Source organism: Leptonychotes weddellii, chromosome 3 (genome assembly GCF_054177405.1).
Source record: "Leptonychotes weddellii isolate Sample4059 chromosome 3, ASM5417740v2, whole genome shotgun sequence".
Classification (NCBI taxonomy): domain Eukaryota; kingdom Metazoa; phylum Chordata; class Mammalia; order Carnivora; family Phocidae; genus Leptonychotes; species Leptonychotes weddellii.
Window position 1 is genome coordinate 51,568,462 of NC_138371.1, and position 26,860 is coordinate 51,595,321.

Here is a 26,860-nt window from a genome sequence, read left to right on the forward strand (position 1 = left end):
AAAAAAAAAAAAAGAAAGATGTGGAGAAAAGGGAACCCTCATGCACTGTTAGTGGGAATGTGAATTGGTGCAGCCACCATGGAAAAAGGTATGGGTTTCTTCAAAAAATAAAAACAGAACTGCCATGTTATCCAGCAATTCCACTTTGGGGTATTTATCCAAAAAAACAAAACACTAATTCAAGAAGATATATGCATCCATATGTTCATTGCAGCATTATTTACAATAGCCAAGATACAGAAACAACCTAAGTGTCCATCGATGGATGAATGGATAAAGAAGATGTGATTGATATATATATAAACACCATATGTATGGTATATATACGTATGTGTGTATATATGTATATGTATACATAAATGCATATGTATACATACACACACACAGTGGAATACTACTCAGCCATAAAAAAGAAATTTTGCCATTTGCAACAATATGGATGGACCTTCAGGGTATTGTACTAAGTGAAATAAGTCAGATAGAGATAGCCAAATACCATATGATTTCACTTATATGTGGAATGTGAAAACAAAACAAATGAACAAAGAAAACAAAACCAAGCTCATAGATCCAGAGAACAGACTGGTGGTTGCCAGAGGGGAGCTGGGTTGGGGAGTGGGCAAAATGAGCGAAGGGGGTCAAGAGCTGCAGACTTCAGGTTATAAAATAAGTAAGTCATGGGATGTCATGTGCAGCATGGTGACTATAGCCAATAACATGGTATCGCATATTTGAAGGTTACTAAGAGAGTTAATGTTGGAAGTTCTCATCACAAGAAAAAGAACTGGTAACTATGTAAGGGGATGGATGGTGACTAGACTAACTGTGGTGATCATAGTAGTGACTATACAAATATCAAATCATTATCTTATATACCCAAAACTAATATAATGTTATGAGTCAATTACACTTCAGAAAAAAAAAAGAATTTTCTACCTCAATAAGACAAAGTACCATTTAATAGAATAATTTGTTTTCTTGCTCTTTCTCTTCCTCCATCTTTTAAACTGACAATAAAAAAAGAGAAATACAAATTTTACTTTTCAGACAATTTATTCAGTCTTGCTATTGTTATATCTCCAGGGATTAGATTTACATTTTGAAAAAATTCCATGTTGTACAAATGTGCATACTCTACTCAGCCAACATATCGTAAGATACTATATGATAACATCTGGGAATATTAAACTTTGCCTTTACTGGCAACCCAATTGGCATCTTTAATTTATAGTGCAGATGTTTTATACTGATGTGTTTTGGAAATATTTGAAGTATTCTCAAGACAGTATTCTGAGGTTTCTGCAGTGGTCCACTTCAGTCTTTTGAAGTTCTCTATACAATAGGAGACATACATAGATTTTCCAAAACATGTTTTGGTGGGAATAAAAAAAGAAGAAGAAAAGTTCAAGTTGGCATTATATAAAGCTTCCCTGAGTAGTCTGTACCTAATTCCTTTTTGGCACTGTTGTTTTGGCCGTCAGTGAGCTTTATGATACCCATCTGATAAAACTGGTCTTGTTCCCAGACTGCTTTGTGGAATCTAAATCATTTTAATGCCTCATATTTACAAAACACTCATATTTCTAAAGTACAGATATGAAATTTTCATTTTACCTCTGGGCACATCATATTTTGGTTGTGCATTAACCAGGGGGTGATGCCCCGTGATAGCAATTATTGTCTGTGTGTGCGAGGATATGGCTGATAAATCCGATGTGTAATCATGAGTCCTTCCACAGCGCTGCCTCTGAACAGAGGTCTTTCATTCAAGGCCTCAGCCATTTCTCGTAGAGCTTGCTCCTATCACACCACCAGCTTCTCAACTTGAGCACAGTCTGGCTTTTGTTTAAAAGGAGCTGCCTTTCAAACCATAAGAGACACTGGACTCTAGGGGACAAACTGAGGGTTGCTGGAGGGGTGGTGGGTGCGGGGATGGGGTAACTGGGTGATGGGCATTAAGGAGGGTACTTGATGTGATAAGCACTGTGTGTTATATGCAACCAATGAATCACTAAATTCTACCTCTGAAACTAGTAAAAAAAATAAAATAAAAGGAGCTGCCTTTAACCATCTGTTCCTAGTGCTTACCAGGAGTCCACCACTGTGCCATATGCTTAAAACATGGACTGGAACTTTTTAAAGCAGAGTTTACATCTCCCCTATGTCAGTGTAATGTAGTTAGCTCACAGAAAGCACATAGACTTTGGAGACACATATGCTCGGATATAATTCCCAGTTCCATTATTTACTAGCCTGTGGCTTTGGGTAAGAACACTTTGGGGCTCCCAGTTTTCCTTGTTCCACGATAGAGACAACAATACTTTCATGATTAGGCCTTGGTGAGGATTAAACTAGAGGAGGTGAATAGAATACTTTCCACAGTGTCGGACCCCTATGAGGGTCTCTGAATTGACATTCTCTGAGCTGACTTGGACTCGCAAGCATTAAAAGCACACTGCTTCAATTCCTTTTTTTTTTATTATCATGGTAAAAAATGCATTGCACATAATTCACCATGTTAACCCTTTTTAAGTGCAGTTCAGTGGCATGAAGGACATTCACACTATTGTACAACCATCACCACCATCCGTCTCCAGAACTTTTCCATCTTCCCAAACTGAAACTCTGCACCCGTTCAACACTAACTCCTGTCTGTCTCCCCCAGGGCCCTGGCAGCCACCATTCTACTTTCTGTGTCGATGACGTTGACTACTCCAGGTATCTCATGTAAGTGGACTTATATAATATTTGTCCCTTTTTCTTCAATTCTTATAAAATTAACTGCTATTTGGGACTTCATTCTTGATTACCTTGTCTTGGCATTAAATTCTTAAGTTAACACTGCCATATGTATATCACATTCAAGGTGTTATGGTCTAACCCAAAGCACCTATGTGTAAAGGTATCTTAACTATCCTTCTAATGGGAGATTGGACCATATATTGGTGATGATGGTGATGATGATGATGATGTATGCTTCCACTGTTACCTCCCCAGGTTTCTTCTTTTTGCCCTCTGGAAGAGTAATTTCATTGCTAGCAACTTCTTCTCATTCTCAGCCTCTTCCCAAAATCTCACTCATCTCTTGCCTATGGAGAACTTGGAAACTTTCTGTGCCCCAACCACCCCATTAAGCCCTGTAGAGCGGAGACTACTCATTTTCCATCCCTTATATTCAGAGCCTGGAGGCTGTATTGGCATTCTCTTAATATTTCTGTTTTATAAAACATTACTCTTTGATCTTTATGCAAAAATTCTTCCTCATTTGGGTCTCCTGTAAACTGAGCTAGCTAACAAGATTTGCTGAGGAAATAGAGGTGGGGTATGAGAAAAAAAAAAGAGATGTCAGTGATGATGCCAAGGTTTCAGGGCTTTGGAAGGATAAAGTTGCTATTAACTAAAGTAGAGAAGACTGAGAAAGCATTGGGGAGCAGAGGGGAATATCTGGAGCTGTGCTTAGACATGTTCAGTTTGAGATGCTCAGGTGCTCATTAGATACCAATGGGAGAGGACAAATAGGAAATCTGAGTGAGATTCAGGGGAAAGGTTCAGGGAACTTGAGGTTCATCAGCCTATCGATGGTACTTAAAGTCATAAAATTGCATGTAATCATGGAGGGAATAAGTGTAGACAGAAAAGAGGAGAGGTCAAAGATTGGATACTCCAACATTTCCAGGTCAGCAAGGCACCAAAGGAAACTGAAAAGGAAAAGCTGGAAAAGTCAGAGGAAAAGCAAACTAGAATGGTACCCCAGAAGACAGAAGAAAATGTTTCAAGGACAGAACCATTAACTGTGAAATGTTGCCAATGGATCAAGGAAACTGAGGGCTGAGAAATGAATAATTTGGGAATGTGAAAGCCACTGGTGACCTTAGAGAAAGAGCAGTTTTAATGCAGTAGTGAGGGTGAAAATCTGCCTAAAGTGGGTCCAAGGGAGAATCGGGCAAAGGCATTGTAGATGGCTGGTATAAACAACTAATTCAAGGAGTTTTGCAGGAAAAGGACAGAGAAGTTAAGTGTGTAGCTGGACAGGGAGAGAGGGCCAAGAGGTTTCTAAGTTGGGAGAAATAACAGCATGATTATATGCTGATGTGAATGACGGAGTAGAGAGGGGAGGGGGGAATCATGATGTGAAAGGGAGGGGGAGACTTGCCAGAGCCCCATCCCTGAGCTGAGATGGCATGACCCCAGTGTACATCAAAAGGATTGGCCTTTTCTAGAAGCATGGCAGTTCATCCATAGTAACATGAGAAAGCATGGTGTGTATGGGCACAGATAGAGGTAGGTGAGTAGATATGAGGGTGAGAGCCTGTGAAATTCTCTTCTGATTCCTTCAAGTATCTCAGTGAAGCAAAATCATCAGCTCACAGGAGGAAGGGCAGGAGGAAAGGTTTGAGGAGGGAGGAGAAGCTACAAAATAGTCATTTGAGCATAGTCTGGGGACCAGTGCTTTTTCACAGTCCTTGTTATCCATCCATGAAAAGACAATTATAGGAATTGAGGGTAAGCCTGTAGAAGCTTCTATAGCAATTGGATGGAAGAATTTTATGACTGCTGGGGCGCCTGGGTGGCTCAGTTGGTTAAGCGGCTGCCTTCGGCTCAGGTCATGATCCTGGAGTCCCGGGATCGAGTCCCGCATCGGGCTCCCTGCTCGGCAGGGAGTCTGCTTCTCCCTCTGACCCTCCCCCCTCTCATGTGCTCTCTCTCATTCTCTCTCTCTCAAATAAATAAATAAAATCTTTAAAAAAAAAAGAATTTTATGACTGCTAAGTTTAATGATAAAAATTTGGGACTTGCATTTTTGTATGTCTTTGTTTTATTTCATTTTTCTTGTAACTCATTTAAGTTGTATTTTATAAAAGTATTATTCCATAATGGATTTAAAATGATAAGAAATTGACCCTTCACCCAGATAGTTTGTGAGAAACACTTGTTTAGAGAGTGGGAGAGACTGGATGAAGCAAATAGAGTATAACTGCTGGGAAGCATTATGTCAGTGATCATGAATTTAAAACACACATAGTCAACAGAGTTGCTTTTGTCTAGTCTTATTCAACCATACAGATAATTTTTTATTGGCTAGAGAGTTGGGTTTAAGCACGGTTTTGGTTTCTCCAGGTAAGTAAAGAGAGATGGAACAAAAGAGTTGGGGTATAGCAAGGAATCAATTACAAAGAGTGACCATAGGGTTTGCCAGAACTCAACAAATGTGAAATTTAGATTTATGCATTCCTTTGTATGTAAATTTTACATCAAAAGAAGAAAACTATAAACAAATATTGAACTCAATGATATTCATGCTGAAAAATGTAGGAAGAAAGTAGGGATGTCTGTAATTTACTTTGAAATGCACTTTTTAAACTGCTGGATGAATGGAGGAATGACTAAATGGATAAATGTGTGATAAAATTGAATATTAGAATTTAAGTGATGGAGATATGAGTGGTCACTATAATTTCCTTCCATTTTGAAATTTGTTTGAAATTTTTCATAAATGTTGGAAAAAATATTGCCTTGAATATTTTTCTGATCATTTCATGTTCCCAGACAGATTGTTAGCTCCTAAAGGACAGAAAAAGTTATGTCCAGAAGGTTATCTACTCTGTGCTCCTTTCTTGACAGATGAGGAAACTGAGTCCCTAAGATGCTGAATGACTTTATCAAGATCAGATGGCAAGTTAGGGGCATATGTGACTCCTACTAAGTTTCTTATTAATTCACAAGGAGCAAGTAAAGTCCATAATTCACCCCTACAAGATCCATGGGAGGGCTTCTGGAACGCCCATAAAACCCCAAAAGCTAAATGTTAAATCTTGAGCATATGTTCAAATGTACATTTTCTAAAGGAGAATATTCGTAGCTTCCAAAATATCTTAAATAGTTTATGACTCAAGAGAGATTACTCTCTCTTTAAAAGGGTAAATTTTATTTTCATCTGCATTCCTTGGAAGTACAGAATACAGTATTAAGACATTCAAGAAATATTTTTAGACCGGTAGTGTTTTACTACCAATAATCAGTGTTAAATTGATAATATTTTAAAGTGATTAGTGATAATGGTGTTTAAAAAGCCTTTTTGTAATTCCAAGATTGTAAAGGTGTTTATAATTTAGGACACGCAAGCGCTTTATAGCTTTTAATTATTGTTGAGCTTTCTCCTTAGTGACCCTCATAAGCCTAGCTAAGGTCTGATACAAGATTTCTTTTTCTTTTTCTTTTTTTTCTACTTCTTTGACATTCCCAGATTGCTGTATTGTTCAGCAAAATCCATCCGAGGGTTTCAATTCTTACTTTCCAGTAAAATACTTCATTATATATCATCCTTCAAGTTTGGACTATAAGTTATCTTGCCTTTGTATATGGGGTGAGCAAGAAGTTGCCTTTGAGCATAGAGTTAGGCTTGTGTTGTATATATAACACAATATATATATATTGAAGTTTTTATACTTCAAGAGATCCAAGATTCTGTAAATTATTGAAAAAATGAATGATCGGGCAGAGTTTCTTCTAACATTAGGGGGAAAATATTCCTCATTTCATATAAGCATCTTTCCAGAGTGACTCTCCCATTTACCTGTGCCTGCATTTGCCATCCTCTATTTTTCTTGTCAACTCATTCAATGCCTACCTTGGTTTTCTGAAGGCCACATTTGTTAAGTAAATATCATAAAAGCTCATAAACACTGACTGCAACAGGTTTCTCCTGAATGTCCCAAGGATAAGCTGAATAGATATGTTGGCATAGCTAAAACTGGACTGCTGTAAACCTGCTTGGGCTGTCAAAAGAAAGAGAAGAATTGTGCAGGAAGTAAAACAGTCAATGAGACAAATTAAAGGAAATAAAGAATTCTGGTGTGGATTGAACTGACAAGCTCAAGAACAAAATGATAAAGACCTCTCATCACGTCAGAAAGTCTATAAAATTGTGTAAGTACAAGGGCTAGAAAACGTTAATAATAAACCTTATCCTATTACATAAGGAGACAAAATGAACTGCCAAACTTCAGAAAGGTCAGCTCTATCATATATGTATCTATATTGAATGCTCGTACTGAAGACTAATTGGAAGTTTAAGAAAGAATTTGCATTGCTAAAAAAGAATGATCTCTTTGATGAGTCAGATGATTACAAATATGGAAGGCTCTTGGACCTTTGTAAAACCAGGAGAATATGCCTGGGCTAGCCTGCTATGGATTGAGACACAAGGAACAGATGAGCCATCGCACCGGAGGACATTCTGGATCAATAAACTAAGTTGCCCAACTAATGTGGAAGCCCTAGCTGGATCCAGAAAAAATCATCCAATCAAGCTCAGCCAAGATGAACAGAATTGTCCAGCCAATCCACAACTCAATCCTACATGGACAGTATCCCTTGGGGGTGGAAACAAGGGCAAAGTGGGGGAACCAGTGAAGAGTCTACCACAATATGCTATGCTAACAGCCCCTAAACCACTGGTCAGTACTAACATCACAAAAAGAGAGACACGCAGACATTCTGTGCCTTTTGATACGATGCAGCGGGGAGTACACACCACCACTTATGAGGTAGTCTTCCCAAACAATGGCAACTGCTCGAAGCATCCAGATCTAACTACTAATTTACAAAATATTCAGGGGACAGAAAACGTGTTAAACAATAACAGAAAGATGTAATCTGTAAAATCCAAGCTGTGGAAAATTCTATGAGACAAAATACCTGGTTCCTTCAATAAATAAAGAGTAAGAAAAAATTAGGGAGGGGGTAATCTATGGGCTAAAAGACAGTCAATAATCTATACATAAGTCAACTGTAAAAATATATTTATGAGACAATCAGGGAAATTTTAGTAATAATTGAATATTTAATAATATTAAGGAATCCTTGGGGATTTTTTTAGATATGATGTTATTGTGTTTTGTTTTGTTTTTTTTTAGTCCTTATGGAGATACATACTGAAATATTTATGGATGAAAAGATATGATATTTGGCTTTGTTCCAAAATAATTCAATGAAATGGGGGAGTGGGTGGGGTATAAGCAAAACAAGATTGGACATGCATTGATCATTGCTGAAGCTGGTTGCTGAATATATGGGATTCATTTCTTTCTACCTTTGTATATGTTCAAACTTTTACATTTATAAATAATGTTTTAAAATTATGAAAGAATATTATTTACATACACCATATGCCAGGAAGTTTCACGGATACTGCTCTTTCTCATGATTGACAATTAAGCCCTACTATCGCAAAAAGCCCTTCTCCCTTTGCAGACGCTCGTTCCTCTGGAGACCCTCAATGACGCTGTATTAATGCAAGGATCCCCCTGGGCCAAGAGGGGCTCCAACCAACTGAAGAATGAAATGAAATCATGATAGAGACACCTATGTACACCATGTGCCTATAGACCGCAGTATGTGTCTTAGGGTATACTCACTGAATGACTACCTTTTTTAACTAGCTAGTTTTAAAATTATTGAAATAAAATCATGCTCATGGTAAAAAAAAAACCCAAATAGTACAGAAGATGAAGAAATGTGAAAAGTAAAATTCTTTCTCTCAGCATCCAGTCTCATTAGATAGACACATTGAGTATCCTTCCGGAAATGTTCAATGCATAATCACATGTGTGGTGGTATGGGTGTGTGGGTGTGTGTGTGTGTGTTTGGAAGTTATTTTTAAAGACTATTTGAATAAACACAAGAATTATCTGGCTTTTGGCTGATTTTATTATAAACAATTATGAGTGAACATATAATACATCTTTATTTTGCGGCAACACTTTTATATTCGCAAAGTTGTATATTCATAGAACTTCGTCTTAGCCCTCTTGTCATGTATGATTTCCTATATCATCCTAATATAGTTATTTATATTTCTATTGATTATTTGAAAACATAGATGAATTATTCACCTTAATATAATGCAAAATACATTGGGGCACCTGGGTGGTTCAGTCAGTTAAACCATCTGACTTCGGCTCAGGTCATGATCTCAGGGTCATGGGATGGAGGCCCACGTTGGGCTCCTTGCTCAGCGGGGAGCCTGCTTCTCCCTCTCCCTCTGCCCCTCCCCCATCCCGCTTGTGCTCGTGCTCACACTCTCTCTCTCTCTCTCTCAAATAAATAAATAAATAAATAAAATCTTTAAAAAAAGAAAATACATTAAGATGAAAACAAGTTATTGGCTTATTTATTGTTTCTTTAAACCCTTCAAATTGAAAATATTTAGACGGATTTTCCTTTGGGGCTATTACAGTGCTCTCATCAATGAAGTAATACAAGGGGCGCCTGGGTGGCTCAGTCGTTAAGTGTCTGCCTTCAGCTCAGGTCATGGTCCCAGGGTCCTGGGATCGAGCCCTGCATCGGGCTCCCTGCTCAGCGGGGAGCGGGCTTTTCCCTCTCCCTCTCCCCCTGCTTGTGTTCCCTCTCTTGCCGTATCTCTCTCTCTGTAAAATAAAGAAATAAAATCTTAAAAAAAAAATGAAGTAATACAAAATTTTAGTGCATGAGAAGAAAATAATAAGATTGGTATCTTTGTTTAATCTTATGTCATCTGTCTGAATTAATGGTAAAAATGGTTATGTTATAGATATATGCATCAAGTTTTTCAAGATACGTTGAACTGTGAGAGTAGCTTTTTTTTTTTTTTTAAGATTTTGTTTATTTATTTGACAGAGAGAGACACAGCGAAAGAGGGAACACAAGCAGGGGGAGTGGGAGAGGGAGAAGCAGGCTTCCCATCGAGCAGGGAGACCGATGCGGGGCTCGATCCCAGGATCCGGGGCCATGACCTGAGCTGAAGGCAGAAGCGTAACGACTGAGCCACCCAGGCACCCGGAGAGTAGCTTTTTTATATTACCTCTCTGTAATGTTTAGCCTTTTTTTAAGTTGTAAGGTTTACAGGAATAAACAAAAATATTTTTATTCTTTAAAAAACTTTAATTCACTAATTTTCCACACAACTATGTCATTATTGCACTTAAGATGATTCTCAATTAAACACTGACTACAAGTTCTTTTTTTCCCTGTTAATTCTTCTTTTTTTAAGTTTATTTTTTTTAGTAATCTCTATACACAACATGGGGCTTGAACTCATGACCCTGAGATCAAGAGTCCCATGTTCTTCTGACTGAGCCAGCCAGGCGCCCCTCCTGTTAATTCTTCTACAATATATCAAGATTCATCTTAGGCTTCAGTTAGCCAAAACAATATTATTTTTCAATATGGCTCCTATTGACATGTGCCCATTTTGTTGGTGCTCTTCCAGTGACTACTGGTTTTTCAAATTACTGAAAAAGAAAAGAAAAGGTAACTCTTACTTTGGTTACATGCGGGACTGTCTTCATTGGCGCGTGACTGTGCAGGCACACAAGGTCCCATGTTCAAAAGAGCCCCACATTTGATTTAATGCTCTACTATTACTGTGTTGAAATTCATAATAATTTAATCCTTGAATTTGGGTGTTTTATAAGTGAAGTCCAAAGGGACAATGTAGCATGGCATGAGCAGATAACGCACATTGTATGTGCGACTGTCGTTTCTTGCCACCCCATTTTCATATAGCATTTCTGAGGCTGCATGTACTCAGAATTCCAGTGGATCCAGCATTAAGTTCAATGGGACTCAAAGAAAGCACAAGGCCAGCATTTTATAGAAGCTGTTGGCTTCCACAGAGTGTTAGCAGAATGTGCATGAATCAAAGAGCGAAAGAAAAAAACAGGTAAGGCAGTTTTTTGCAGTATATCCAGTGTGGTGGTAAGAACAAAATACAGGGATGCCTGGGTGGCTCAGTCGGTTAAGCATCTGCCTTCGACTCTGGTCGATCAGGATCCTGGGATGGAGCCCCGCATCGGGCTCCCTGCTCAGCAGGGATCTGCTTCTCCCTCTCCCTCTGCCCCTCTCCCTGCTTGTGCTCTCTCTCTCAAATAAATAAATAAAACCTTAAAAAAAAAAAAGAACAAAATACATATGCATGTACAAGCTACAAAACACAAACTGTACAGTTTTGGTGATCCTGCATGCAAGTTAAATGTTCTCATATAATTTGAATAAATATATTTGAATAAATTTAAAACTGGAATTCCACAATTGAAAGATGAATGGTAAAAAAAATGCCAGTAACTTAAAATGCTTAATTCTTCTTTACTTAGAGCAGCATTAAATAAATAAAAAACACCATGACAAGTCAACAGAGATACTGCGGGTAAAGGGAAAAAGCTTTATATTTTAGTCCCTTTAATGACACTTTTTTCCCCCTAACTTATGAACAAGCAGTCCTCCGTTTTCATTTTGCACTGGGCCTCACGAATTCTGTAACCAGCTCTGGTTTCGTGTTCTCTGTCTGCCCAGGAACACTCCCGCAGGAAGCATCTGTCTTCCATTCTGAAGTCATTAGTTCACTCTGGCAGCTCAGGTTTGGCTGGAGAAAGGACATCTTTATTTTGGCAAATGGGCGGCACTAGCAAACAGAAGTAGCAGAAGGAATAATCGTGTGTCCTGAAATCTAGTATGGTATATGCTTAGGCTCTTATAGATTAGGTTTACTTTTCTTTGTTGCCGTGTGCAGCTGTGAATTTTTCACACTGAAGAGCAGTTGTCAAAATAAATATTTTTCCTTCATCACTTCCTTACAAAAACTCAAGACTTCCTAGTGCCATCTTGCTGTGAATTTTCTTTTCTCTTAGAACTACTAGAGCGGGGGGCGCCTGGGTGGCTCAGTCGTTGGGCATCTGCCTTCGGCTCAGGTCATGATCCCGGGGTCCTGGGATCGAGCCCCACATCGGGCTCCCTGCTCGTTGGGAGGCCTGCTTCTCCCTCTCCCACTCCCCCTGCTTGTGTTCCCTCTCTCGCTGTGTCTCTCTCTGTCAAATAAATAAAATCTTTAAAAAAAAAAAAAAAAAGAACTACTAGAGGGGCCCCAGGGTGGCTCAGTCAGTTAAGTGCCCGACTCTTGATTTCGGCTCAGATCATAATCTCAGGGTGGTGGGATTGAGCCCTGGACACAGCAGGGAGTCTGTTGGAGATTCTCACTCTCTCTCTCAAGTAAATAAATAAATCTTAAAAAAAAGCGGTGGCGGGGGACGCTTGGGTGGCTCAGTCTGTTAAGCATCTGCCTTCGGCTCAGGTCATGATCCCAGAGTTCTGGGATCGAGCCCCGCATCGGGCTCCTTGCTCAGTGGGGAGCCTGCTTCTCCCTCTGCCTGCCTGCCGCTCCCCCTGCTTGTGCGCTCTCCATCTTTCTCTCTGACAAATAAATAAATAAATAAAATCTTCAAAAAAAAAAAAAAAAGAACTACCAGAAATGACCCAAGACTAACCAAAAACTGTGTTGTTAATTTTCATTATGTGCTTTTCTGTCATTGTTTCTGATGAACCCTCTTCAGAATATTTCAACAAACATTTGTTGAGAGCTAGCTTTGTGAGAGGCACTGGAATACTAAGTGAAACAGGAAGACTCCCTGGCCTCAAGGGATTTGGATGGAAAAATCCTCCAGAGGGAGCAAGTAGGGCCAAAATTTGATGGTGAGTGATCTGGTGGCTTATAGGGTAAGTTCTTTTGTATTCTTTTTTGCCCACACAAAGTGAACTTTATCTCTCGTGGTACATAAATCACTCCCTAATAGCAAGCTAAGCACATTAAGTTAGCTTAGAGTACCACAGGATAAATAGATTAATGTTGCCAGAAATGGCAAGAAGGGGTTAAAACTGACTCATTTGGGAGGAAAAATGCTCCTTTGAAAAAAGCTGCTGTCCTTATGAGTTGAAGTTTCAGTTTCTCTGATTTGAAAATCTAAGTACAGAAATGCTGCTTTGGAGAATCTAACCAAAATAAAACTCCCCAAGTCCCAGATCTGCAATTCAGAGTAACTCCATTGACAATGATCAAAATCATTCCTCAAGTTGTGACAGGTACTCTTATACTTCTAGAGTCCATTTATCCATAAGTCTCTGAGGTCTTTTCTTCAACATTCACTCACTCTTCTTCATTCACAACACCTACACTAGCAATAATAACTCACAATGTGCTTCTAATACCAGGCTCTTGAAGGTTGGTTTGTGGTTCTGTTATAGACATGTTTCTGAACATGATTTAACATACGTTTAAAATTATTTATTTAATGCTAGGAGTCAGAAATTCTTTGGAACTTGTTTTCATGAAATGCTTGTGAATCTTTTTACCCCGAACAGTCCCCAATTACATAATATTTATCTATTCCCCAACATCTATTCTTTCCTTCTTCTTGGCAGTAGTATTCCTGATTTTTAGCTGAGCACATGGCCACCTGGTATAAACACATTTCCCAGCTTCCTTAGCAACTAGGAATGGCCATATGATGATATTTTATCTAACGTGATAAAAGCAAGATATATGTTTATAATATCCTTCTTTCCTGTTGGCTGGAAAGCAAATGTGACACCTGGGGGCTTAGCATCCACTTTGGACCAGGACATGGAACACTAAAGACAGTAAAACAGAAAGACAGGAAGAACATACATCCCTAATGACTTCAGGCACTGCTTATTTCTAGACTTTTACATGGAGAGGTATAAAGCTCTGTCTTGTTAAAGCCACTATTATTTTGGGTTTCTCTTACTTGCTGCTAGATCTAATCCTAACTGATACATTTTCTTTTAGATGCTTATTTCATCTGTCTTAGGTGAATTCAGTGTTAATATTTATACTTTTTTTTTCCTACTGAAAATGATTGCTCCTTCTGCTAGAGATTCCTTCAGGAAAGTTATGCTTCTCATAGCTCCAGTTAAGTCTAGTTTTAAAAAGGATTTAAACAGCATAACAGCTGCAAATATTACATCGATAGCTACAAATACCGGTTATTGGTCTTCTGCCAATGCGTATTCTAATTCTGCTAAAGAATTCCATCTATTCTATATTCCAGTTCTATCTAAAGCGCTCAGCTCTAAGCCCACCTCTAGTTTAGTTTCTGATCCTATCCATCCCACCAGCTTCCATAATTTGACATTCAATTAGAAAAAGAAAAAATGTTTTTAAGAAATAGGGCATGTGGATTCCACGTCTGATAGAAGCATCATTTCCCTTCCTAAGTGGAGGTCGGAAGAGCGTTTCCTGCGGCAGCCACTGAAGCTGTTGCTGGAATGGGGGAGTCAGCAGATGCCGAAGTTGTGAGCCAGGAGACAAGCGGTATGCTTCCAATCCAAAGGACAAGCCGAGAACTAGATAGATAATAGAGTAGATGGATAAATGAGTTATAGAGTCCCTAGTGGAGAAAGTCTCAATGGGATGGAGGAGGACCCCATTGGGTCTTAAAGAGCAGTTTAAGATTTAGTCCTGAAGCAGAGTAAGCAGCAAGGGATCCCTTTACCTAGTTCCCTGCAGACACAAGTGAGAGAAGTTCCAATGGCCTTAAAATTCAAAATAGAATTTAACATCATAGGGAAATTACTATAAATACGAGCTGGACATGATGGCAGGTTAAGGTGACAATCTTAAAGAAAAGTCATAACTGTGGTTAAGATTAATGAAAATAAAGGTACATAAATAGATAACTGCATAAAAATTAAAAATTTGGAGAAATGTATGACTGTAATTATGATTCCATAATTGATTTAACTCTTTAATTTGAATTTTTGGGGGTCTAGATAGAAGAGGTGCTAATAATGCCAAATGATAGTCACCAATGTAAGAGCTACTATCCATTTTAAGCTACTCAGTTTCCTGACAGAGAATCATTTCAAACGTCATGCAAATCCTGATGCATTCAACAAATGAAATTCATTGTAACTGAAAGTGAAAAAACACCAAGAATGTTGGAAATTAAATTAATGATTGGAACAAACCATTCCCAAACAATCTCAGAATATACTGGTTTGAATAACTGGACACTTTAGTCCCTTAAAAAAGCAAGAGCAAAAGATATCAACTGATGGCAATAAATATCCAGAATTTAGCAAGAAAACTAAAGGAATGGATTGTGACTACACTCCAGTGATCCTCAGGTAGAGTCTTTCCTTTCCTGTTCCCTTTAATGAGGTGATTTGGAGAACAATTCCTTACCCCTGAGAGCTGAAGCTGGTTTAGTCACAGAGCTTGCTGTTCTTTCATCTTTTTTCTGTTCCTTCCTGGAAAATGGTTCTTAGCAGTGGGCCAGGGAGGCTCATCAGTGAGGGGCGCAGCTGTGCCTCCCAGAAGGAGAGCTAGGATGGGGGAACTAGCCCAATCTGTTGGACATCTGGAGCTATCTAGTCGGATATGACAGATGTCCCAGAGCGTATAGAAAGAGTGAAACAAGCATCACTTTCCAATCTGATTTCCTTCTTTGCCTCGTGGCCAGATCTGATGCCTTTGACACCAAGGCAGACAGAGTAAGAAACTCTGAACTATTAGCAGAAAATGTATAAAACAAAGTACCTACTGGATGTCGCCTATATGCTTAGATACTCAATGGATACAACACGGTGGAGATGAATTCTGCCTTCTACTTACAATAAAGTTGACGAAACAAGGAACAACTGTGGGTAATTATCTTTTTGTGTATCTGTATCTTCCACTAGACTAAGTTCCATGACAGTAGGGACTAATTTATTCATCATATTCACAGCTGGCCATTATTGCCCAGTCCCTGCCCAACCCAGTAAACACTTGAATAAATGAATGAACATACACTATTGAAGTAACAACAAAAGGCAGCCTCTACATAATCATGTACCAAAGTGTGGGATACATGAGAAATAAAGCTAGAATCAGTTAGAAAAGCGAAAATAGCCAAGTGGACAGTCGATGGGTTTGGAGGTTATCACTGTGTGCAGGATAAAAGGAGCTCTCCCAGCTGACTAGAGCCTGGCAGCTCTGGGGCTGTGTGTCCTATCACATGTATAAAGCATTCTCAAGAGAGGACATAAAACAGCAAATCCCCAACTTCAATGTCAAAGCTGTCTATCCCATATGGGACAATGGTGGTATCTTGGTACAGGTTCCCATAATAATCTGTTCTCTGGAGTCCAGAGACCTTCAAACAAATGACACTTAGTAATGAGACTTTCTTTGGTCACTAGACTACTCCTTAAAGGATTCAAAGCCTGAAACCTTGGATACAAAGCTTAATTATAATACCATAATTTAGATGCCAATGATAGTTCTGAAATGTGAGGATTTGGTTGCTTTTAGCTCTATGACTTTTGGGGGGGTATTAAAGAGAGCTCTATGACTTTTAAGAATAGGTAAGTAGATGGCTGGGCAGCTCAGCCTTGGATTGCCTGACTACTCCTGACAAGAGGCCAGGCCACACCCAGAGGTAGAACAGAATGTCCATCTCTCCAGGATGGCCCACGGCAACAAGACAGCACTCAGTCCAGGCCTCTCTTCTCAACCTGGTGAGACCCCACTGATGGAAATATCATCTCACCTTCAACGGGAAGAGGAAGGATCCAGTTTTCTTGAGGATTCATAGATATTGAAATAACTCCACTCACCTTCCTTTGCCATCCTCATAGGCCAAACCTAATCTGGAGGGGTGAGAAGTTGGATCCACCTCTGGTTAAGTCATCTCCTCTTTCTTCCCCAAAACTTCTGGTTAGTGGCAACAAAGCTTGTGTGTCAGTCGGAGGCCCATTAGAAAACAGACGGTATACTCAAAGTGGGGTAATTAGGGGAGAGTTTGGTAAAGGGACTATTTACAAAGATGTGAGCGGGACATAGGGAAATCAACAAGGCATAGTCCTGTAGTGCCCCAGGGACTGTTACCACCCTGCAATTAAAAGGGTATAGAGAAGTTACTGGAACCTGAAGATTGTGCCCAGAAGGAGCCAGGACATAGCCAGCCTGATGAAACCCCTCAGGGAGGAAACCATAAATACTCTCTTCCCTCTAATCTCCTTTACCAATACCAACAGGAAGCTGGGGGCAAGGGAGCCCTTTGATGCAATCTCTACAGGTCAATTCTGATGTAGACAGCAAGATAGAGAAGGATAGGCATGGATCTCAGGGGGCAAACCGAAGTTCTCCAGCACAGCTGTGCTTTATTCATTCTCCATGAGTCCATGTCTGGGCAAAGACTCATTCATTTGAAATAGAAAAAAACCTCCTTCTAGAATTAGTCCTTAATCAGACTAATGCAGTGAGCCACAAACAAATAGAATCATGGAATCAGGAGCCTAAATTACAATCCCGCTTCTGCCAGTAATTGGCTGTGTAACACTGAGAAAGTAAGTTTTCTGTATTTAGACTTTCTTGTTTGCCTGCTCAGCACTCTCTCACTAGAGTGTTGTGAGGATATTTGTAACACCTGACACCTGATTGTGTTGACCACAATCGCTTTCCTTAATTGCTCGATAACCAGGAACTTCCCTGTTTCTTTCTACTCATTTCTTCAAAATCTCAGTATGTTTCTCCACCCCCACCCCTCCCATCATTGTTTTATATTCTTTCCCCCTGCATTTCATCTGATATTGAAACCTACTCTGTGGTGATGTACTATGAATATTGTTGTGGTTTAATTCCATGTTCATTGCATCTGTTGTTAAGCTCTGTAAAAAGCTGATCCTCCAAGTTTAAGGAGAACTGCACCAATAGCATCTTTTATAATCCTGATAGTACCACAACTTGTTCAAAACACAAATACTGGTCACAGATATCGTTGAACATCTCCTACAGAAGCAGTAAAATGCCAGAAGCCACATATATAAAGAATAACTGATTCTATAGGGTCATGAATATGATGATAATAATAATGAGAATGATAAATAATAGGAGTTTACATTTACATGTTTACATATTACAAAAGAAATCATGGACACTCTGTGTCAGGCACCATCCTAAGTATTTTAGACATACAGTGTCATACCAATTATTATCTGGTATTATTGGGTTCCGCTTTGTAGAAGAGGAACATGAGACTTAGAAAAATTAGATTGGGGCGCCTGGGTGGCTCAGTCGTTAAGCGTCTGCCTTCGGCTCAGGTCATGATCCCGGGATCCTGGGATCGAGCCCCGCATCAGGCTCCCTGCTCGGCGGGAAGCCTGCTTCTCCCTCTCCCACTCCCCCTGCTTGTGTTCCCTCTCTCGCTGTCTCTCTCTCTGTCAAATAAATAAATGAAATCTTTAAAAAAAAACCAAGAAAGAAAAATTAGATTACTTCCCAAAGGTTGTCAAGTATTACTCAGATTCAGGATTCAAATCCAGTTTGGTCTGACTCTATAGCCCATGTTCTTAGACACTACAATATAACTGAATTTCATAAAGGGCACATAGGGGCTCCCGGGTGGCCCATTCGGTTAGGCGGCTGCTTTCGGCTCAGGTCATGATCCCTGCTCAGCGGGGAGCCTGCTTTTCCCTCCCCCTCTTCTGCTCCCCGTGCTGGTTCTCTCTCTCTCTCTCTCTCTTTCTCAGTCAAATAAATAAATAAAATATTTAAAAATAAATAAACAAAAACCAAAAAGGGCACACAATTCAAACTTTCTGACCCAGTGATCCCACTTACAAGAAGTTTTCCTACCCCAAAAGGAAGGCAGTACCATTCCAGAAATGCATAGTGGTGATAGTTGCACAACATAAACGTGCTTAATGCTACTAAATTGTACACTTAAAAATGATCAAAATGGCATATGTTATGTGTATTCTACCACAATAAAAAGTATTTAAGAATTCAATAAGATAAAAAAGAAGGCAGTAATTCAAAATAAAAAAAAGTGATTTTTGTAATATGTCGATTTAAATGCTTGTGTGACAAAATTAATTATAAATATACATTACCTATATTGTTTACATATACATACCTATATGTATATTACCTATACATTACCTAATGTATATACATTACCTATATACATTACCTAAATTGTATACCTAAAATGTATATTACCTATACATTACCTAATGTATATACATTACCTATATACATTACCTATATACATTACCTAAATTGTCTAAAATTGTCTACTCAAGCTGGCTAAAAATTTTGAAACATTATTCTTACTGGAGAGGTGGAATTTTTCTTAGGTTTGATATTGCCATATATTTGAGCATGGCAATTTTCAACCAAAAATCAATAGCCTTCTAAATTAATATTTAATGAAGAGAAAAACAAAGACAGCTTTAGCATGAAGTGACTCAGAAATTTTGCCATCCACCAACCACTGAGAATTATCTGAGGAGTTACTATAGCAAATTGAGAAATGTACCAAGAAAGAGAAAGACGTGGGAAAAATTAAAGCGGTAAGAGGAAAAAAAAAAAAACCACATCCACAAGATGATGGTTGTCACATTATTTTTAATTGCAAATTAAATAGGAAGTAATGGAAATGCCCAAAGAGAATGAGGAAATTAGCTAAATTATGGTACGTCCTCTTGAGCGAATATTATGCAGCCATTAAATAAGTACAAAAATTCTTTTTTTTAAATTTGTATTTATTTACCTTAAGTATTCTCTATGCCCAACGCAGGGCTCAAACTCACAACCCTGAGATCAAGAGTCAATGCTCTTCTGACTGAGCCAGCCAGGTGCCCCATAAGTACAAAAAATCTTATAGCAACGTGGAAATACTTATGGCTTTAGTTTAAATGAAAAAAAATCGGATGCAAAATTTTATTCACATTATGCTCATCAGCAATAGAAATGTAGGTGTATATACGTATGCAGACTGAAACAAAACACGCAAAAATAAAGCCAGAGTTGTGACTGAGTGGTAGAATTATGGGTGACTCCCCCCCATTTTCTAAACTTTCTGTAATGCCATTTCATTGTTGTATTAGTTATCTATTGTTATGACACAAATTATCCCCAAATTTAGAGGCTTAAGACAACAAGCATTTGTTTCCCCACAGTTTTTGTGAATCAGAAATCCAGGCACAGGGGCACCTGGGTGGCTCAGTCGGTTAAGCGTCTGCCTTCGGCTCAGGTCGTGATCCCAGGGTCCTGGGATGGAGCCCCACATCGGGCTCCCTGCTCAGCAGTGAGTCTGCTTCTCCCTCTGCCCTCCCCCTGCTCATGCTCTCTCTCTCTCTCTCTTTCTCTATCAAATAAATCAATAAAACCTTTAAAAAAAGAGAGAGAAATCCAGGCACAGCTTTGCCAGATGCCTCAGCCTCAAGGATAGCAGCTGCCTCAAGGCCTGAGCAAGGAAAGATCCACTTCCAAGTGCATTCAAGCAAGTGTTGACAGGATTCGGTTCCTCTGAGGTTCTTGCATTGAGGGCCTGGGTTTCAACTCTCTGTCACCTGGGAGCCGACTTTAGTTCCTTGCCATGCGGCCCCTCTGTAGAGTAGCTCAAAACATGGCAGCTGATTTTCATCAGAGCAAACACATGCGGGCAAGCATGATGGAAGCCAGAGTCTTCCTGTGACCTCACCTCAGAACCGAAATCTCATTGTCTTTGCCATATTCTGTTGGTTGGAAGCAAGGCACTAGGTCCAGCTCACACTCAAGGAATTGGAATCTTTGGGGTCATCTTAAAGGCTGCCTGCCACAGTGGTCATTAAAATAAAAGACTCGTGAAAGAGAGCTCTTCTTTTCTTTTTATCATCCTGCGCATGACCCTTTACCGTTGGGTAATAGGATTCAGCAACTTCTTTTAACACATGTGCCTCTAGAAACTGGAAATACCAGCAAACCTGTTCTCCCCTCAGGCCTCTAGAAAGGACCGTACCCCTACCAACACCTTAGTTTTAGGCCAGTGAGACCTGCATCAGACTTCTGCTTCCTGAACTGCAAGATGATAAATTTGGGTTGTTTGAAACCACTAAGTTTGTGATAATTTGCTAAGGCAGTAATAGAAAACCAATAGAAGCCGCAAGCCACACAAATCACAGAAGAGTAGCTTATTCAGTCTCCGTTAGATTGAATGCTGTTTTCCTTGAAGGGGTTACACAGAAATGCAAGACTGCTTTGGGGCCTGGCCTACAGACCTCCTGTGGAAGCAGCGTAAGCCTGCCATTGCAATCATTAGAAGCAGTCGCAGAAACAGCACGCTTCAATTTCTCACTGACTTTGCACACTGAGTTGTGATAGTAACTTCCATCCACCACAGAAATTGATTTTGGTTTGTGAAAAAATTGGAAAATATATGCTTGTTTATTTCAATAGAAATGAATAAAAAAATAAAGACATATGCTTTCTTCTGATACTCTAGGAATACAAAGCCTGTTCTTGGCTTTAATTCCAAGAATGCAGAGACAATTCGGCAAAGGTAAAGGCAGGAAGGAAGGAAGGAAGGGAAAATCCTGTAATGTCCATGTAAGTAAGAGGGACCTGGCTTAAAACTTGTCCTTCATGGGTTAAGTTAGATGGAATCCCATTAATCTATCTATTCTAGAAAGATAAAGACAGCAAAGTCCATCCTCCAGGGATGGGAACACATGATTCCAAATAGTTTAGCCATTTTAAAGCTAAAGCTGTAGTGTGGTGAACTGGTAAGTGCAAAGAGATGGACTTCTCTTACTTGAAAATTCCATGGGATTTTTTTTTTCCTTTCCACTCCACTTCAAGAGTCTGTGAATGGAGACTGACAGATGAACGTGGATGTTAAGAGGCAGATTTTCCTGATGATGCACTTGCTGAGCTTCCATTAACACTTCAGGGAATTACGTGCAACTATCAGTGGGAGAATATATCCCTAATACTCTATTTTTAACTTTTTTTTCGATTAACAATTATGTTTAGTCAATCCCCAGCAGGATTTGCTGGTGAGATTGCTGGTTTCCTAATGCAAGTTTCATTTCAGTTAGTCAAGCTAATGCTGATGACCTGTTTTCACTTGATGATGTACTGTTAGATATATCCAGTGTCTACCTAAATGCATTTGTGAATTAAATCTTGTCTGGGAAGATTTGCTCATTCAACCTAGGGATTAGAAATTACATTGACCCAAGAAGCAAGACTTGGTATATTTAGTCTGGGATCCGTGCCAAACATGCATAGCCAGACCAAGGGATTAGGGAGCCCTGACATCATTTTTACTCCAGTGCCTTATAAAACATAATATTCAGAGCATGAAGGGAAAGGAAGGGCCTAGAAGGGGAAAGAAACAGCCTTTAGCAAGGGCCAGCTGATATTTTTACTCCCCTTCTGTGATGAGAAAAGCAATCCACAGAGAGGCTAATTAAGTAAATTATGGAAAGGTACAATCGAATTGGTAGCAGGATTAGTATTCTAGCCCATACCTATTGGATTCCAGATCTCATGCTCTTATCTTGTTACCATTCATTCTATCTTTGTGGGAGAGAAAGTGAGTGTGTATGTTTCATTTCAGATGGAGAAGTGAGAACTTTATAATAATGGAATGAGTTCAGAATCTCCCAAGAAAAGCTGAATAATAACTTCTGACTCAAACTCCCATCCCTTTTTTAGACAGTCATTTCCCTCCTCTTCTGCCTTTCCTTCCTAATAAAAGCACGAATGAAATTAAACATTAAAACTCCAGGAGGAAAAATATCTCCAGGAGGGCACAGATTGTCATTTATCTTTGTATTTCCAGTGCCTTGTACTTACCTGGCCCAGATTAGGTGCTTGTCACCGGCTTGTCATAGGAAAAAGAGAATGAATTAATAAACCGGGGAAGATTGTTCTATTTATAATACTTATTGGAACTGCTGTTTCACTTTCAAATGTAGGAAAGTATTTTGTTATTATTTTAAGCCAGCTGTTTTGAATATGTTAAATACTCCAAATTTCTGAAATGTTACTAAAGACTGATTCTGGACATGGAATTTTTTTCTCCCTCACTGCACACAGACACATAGACCCATATATCTGTAGTACTATATCTTTATTATGCTCCCCAAAATGATTTAAAACAGTTTATATTCAGAGGTATAAACATTCTGAGCTCCAAATAACATTCTCAGAAAGGGCCTTTTTAAGTTTCATTAATTAAAAAGAAGAGTTCTAAAAATGAGAGCATTCATAGGTCTCTCTAAACCGTGGGTATCTCTTGGGAAGGATTTACAAATTGTCCAACTGTAATGTAAAACACTTTTGAAAATGTGGGTAGATGTGAAGGATATTATCATTAGCAAGGAACTAGGAAAAAGCAGTGGTTCCTATTTACAATCTGGCTGCATTTGGAACAGCCATACGTACACAACCACAGAGAGCAGTCAGAACTTTCCAAAGTACTATGTAATGTGGGCCGGAGAATTCTGCACAAAATGTCACCTAATGTTTCCGCATTAGACCTTTCTTTAGAAGCAAGTATGGCACCTTAAGTGTCTTCTAGCAAAAAGCAAACACATTTTAGAATTTTTCTTGTAAAGCATTCCATGAAATGCCTGGTTTCCAAGTGAAAAAAAGTCCCAAGGAATTGTAATTAAATATGTTTTGCTTCAGTGAAAAGCCCATTTCCAGAACATTAGTTCTACCAAAAGTGGGACATTTTCTTTTTTTTTTAAGATTTTATTTATTTATTTGACAGAGAGAGAGAGACAGAGAGAGAGGGAACACAAGCAGGGGGAGTGGGAGAGGGAGAAGCAGACTCCCCACAGAGCAGGGAGCCCGATGTGGGGCTTGATCCCAGGACCCTGGGATCATGACCTGAGCCAAAGGCAGACGCTTAACGACTGAGCCACCCAGGCATCCCCAAAGTGGGACATTTTCTATGAAAAACTTTAGTTCATATCCTTGAGAATAGAGATTTTTTTCTCATAATACCACCTTTGGAAGATGCATTGGTAGAAAGAATGTCAATACACATAGGTCATACATGAGGTGTGTTTGGATTGATTATATAGTCTAATATCCTGAAATCTAAATGAAGAGGGTTTTTAATAAGAAGGTAATAGACTATAAAGATCTTTGTATGGCATAAAAATACATGGGGAGGTGTGTTGTAATGTGAATAAGACTAATTGATCATCTTATTGGAGAAACACTTATCTCAAGATGAAAAATGGCCACATTGTTGTTTGACATTTGGATTGTCGATGACTTGACCAGAAGAAACCTTAGTCAAACACTCCAGAGACATTACAGTTCAAGAGAGCAGCTGCTTGCCAAAGGTCACTGATAGAATAATAGGGTTTTTCCTTCACAATCAGAAGAAAGTCCAATGCTGCTTATATCCCAGTGAAGGGGAAATAAAATGATGGCCAAAAGTCATGCTTTTATTAAAAGTACTACCATTCATGTAACAATATGATAGGATAAACTCTAAAATTTCTACATAATAGAATCCCTAGATAGTATACTTAAGCATGTAACCTATATTCTGTTCATCTGACATACATCAAAAGTAAAATTCAATTCTTTTTGAGAAAATAGAAGCTAAGAAAATATCAAGTTGAATCACTAGTCATCTAGCTTGAAAATCATTCAAATGAATAGAATTCTTTTTCTGTTTTTTTATTTATTTATTGACATTTTTTATTTAAATTCAATTAATTAACATATAGTGTATTACTAGTTTCAGAGGTAGAGTTCAGTGATTCATCAGCTGCATACAACACCCCGTGCTCATTACATCAAGTGCCCTCCTTAATGCCTATCACCCAGTTACTCCATCCCCCCACCCATCTCCCTTGCAGCAACCCTCAGTTTGTTTCCTAGAGTTAAGAGTCTCTTATGTTTTGTCTCCCTCTCTGATTTCATCTTATTTTATTTCATTAATTCTTAAGTTTAGAAGCCAAACTGTTTCTAACTTTTCATAATAAAAAGAGACTTTAGGTAGGCATAGAAGTATTTTAAAAAAGAGACAGAGGGGCGCCTGGGTGGCTCAGTTGTTAAGCGTCTGCCTTCGGCTCAGGTCATGATCCCAGAGTCCTGGGATCAAGCCCCACGTCGGGCTCCCTGCACAGTGGGAAGCCTGCTTCTCCCTCTCCCACTCCCCCTGCTTGTGTTCCCTCTCTTGCCGTGTCTCTCTCTGTCAAATAAATACATAAAATCTTTTTTTAAAAAGAGAGAGAGAAAGAGCTCCAATGGGCCTCTCTTCTCTCCCATAGCAGTTAAGGTGTTCAGATAGAAGGGTTGGTGGATGTTCTGAGTCATTCCATGCCCCTTCGCTAATTTCAGCATTTCCTGTCTGCTAAAGCTGTTCATGTGAAGAATTTTAATTTTTAAAACTGCTCAATGTGCCGTCTCTGTCTCTCTCTCTCTCAATGAATAAAAAAAAAAATCTTAAAAAAAGAGGGGGCACCTGGGTGGCTCAGGTCATGATCTCCAGGTCCAGGGATGGAGCCCAGCGTCAGGCTCTCAGTTCAGCCGGGAATCTGCTTCTCCCTCTCACTTTGCCTCTCCCCCTGCTTGTGCTCTCTGTCTCTCTCTCTCACTCTCACTCTCAAATGAATGATAATAAAAAAAAAAACCTTAAAACTGTTCGAGATTTCAATACCACATTAGCGAATACCACACAACTGAATCATTTCACAAGATGTTGGTGACAATGCTAAGATGACTGGTGGACATGAGGTACTCCCAACCCTTGGACTTCTCACCCTTTATCAAGGAAAAGGTTTCACAAAACTACAAATTTTAACCAATGTAGTGGTTGTATCAGGGAGCTACAAAACCTGGGACCATATCAGGGGAGGTTAAAATTTCCCCCACTACCTCCCCACCCCATAATTTTTGCACAGTGGATTCAAGTTAAAATATATAGTATGGGCAGACTTGAAAGCAAAAAGAAGTCAAAACAATATAATATGAAGCCTGAATTGCATGTACAGGAAGGGAGAGAGGCAGTACCATTGCCCTTGAACCTTGTTAAGCTTCAGGCTTCTTACCCGAACACTTCTCACACACAACAGAAGAACGGTCCTTCCTTGCCTATCTTTTTTTTTTTTTTGTTAAAGATTGTATTTATTTATTTGACAGAGAGAGACACAGCGAGAGAGGGAACACAGGCAGGGGGAGTGGGAGAGGGAGAAGCAGGCTCCCCGCCGAGCAGGGAGCCCGATGCGGGGCTCGATCCCAGGACCCTGGGACCATGACCTGAGCCGAAGGCAGACTCTTAACGACTGAGCCACCCAGGCGCCCCGCCTATCTTGATCACTGTAGCAATGAAGGGCTTTCCAAGCAATGGTACTCCGATTCATGCTACCCGCCTAGACAGTTCTGAAAATTATCTGCTGGTGCTTGTGAGTAAATAAATTGACGACAGAACTTTTTTTATGGCCACACCGGTGTGAAATAATTTTTGAGTTCTATTAGGCATGAACAGCCTCATCTTTTTAACTTATTTTAACTATTTATCAGTAGGCTCTGAAAAGTACAGTATACTGTGGATAGAGACAAAGACTGACCTAAAAACCAAATCACTGTAAGATTCAACTTCTCACTAGCACTTCATCCACAGTGCCTGGGCAACTCCCACATAGCTTGAAGACCATGGAAGAAGCTCAAAAACTTCTCACCTGTCCTATTCAATGGGGGAATCCATGCTTTCAAGCCCTGGGGGGAAAATGTATGGATCTCCGAAATAACACCTTTCCCAGGTGGCTATCAGTTCCATGAATTTAGTAATATTAGGTTTTTGCCAACATTACTTTTGCAAGATTCTCTGCAGATGGACATATTACTTGCCGTCAAAGATTGCCAAAATTTCAAAGCTTCTTATGATCCATATATGGGACATGACTACCCGATCCTCTGCCACAGAAACAGACTTGAGTCTGGAGAACCAACTATCTTTGGAAAACTGCAAGATTACTTGAAACTAAAGAATCCTAAAATACCAGCTGAATTTCTGGTCTATAGAAAGGTGGTAGCATCCATTCTTCTATCAGATTTTGAGGCTGGGTTGCATCCTAATCAAATCATTCAAGCGCTTGCATAGTTGCATCATTGTCACCTCTGAATCATAAATGTTAAGCTGAAAATGGTGAACGAGAGCTCCCAGAAGGCACCCTGTCTGCCAGCATGGCTTTTATCATTAACTTCTGTATTGTTTTTGACTACTTCTTAAGAAGAAGTCCAGGG

The 26,860-nt window shown here is 39.4% G+C and overlaps 1 long non-coding RNA gene across 1 annotated transcript in view; it reads left to right on the forward strand.

The window, feature by feature from the left end:
* Nucleotides 1-26,860, forward strand: part of LOC115943039 (uncharacterized) — a 62,743-nt gene that overhangs the window by 1,278 nt on the left and 34,605 nt on the right. The window contains exon 3 of the long non-coding RNA XR_014143523.1: nucleotides 2,666-2,727. This is a non-coding gene — a long non-coding RNA (uncharacterized LOC115943039). The remainder of the gene's footprint in view (nucleotides 1-2,665; nucleotides 2,728-26,860) is intronic.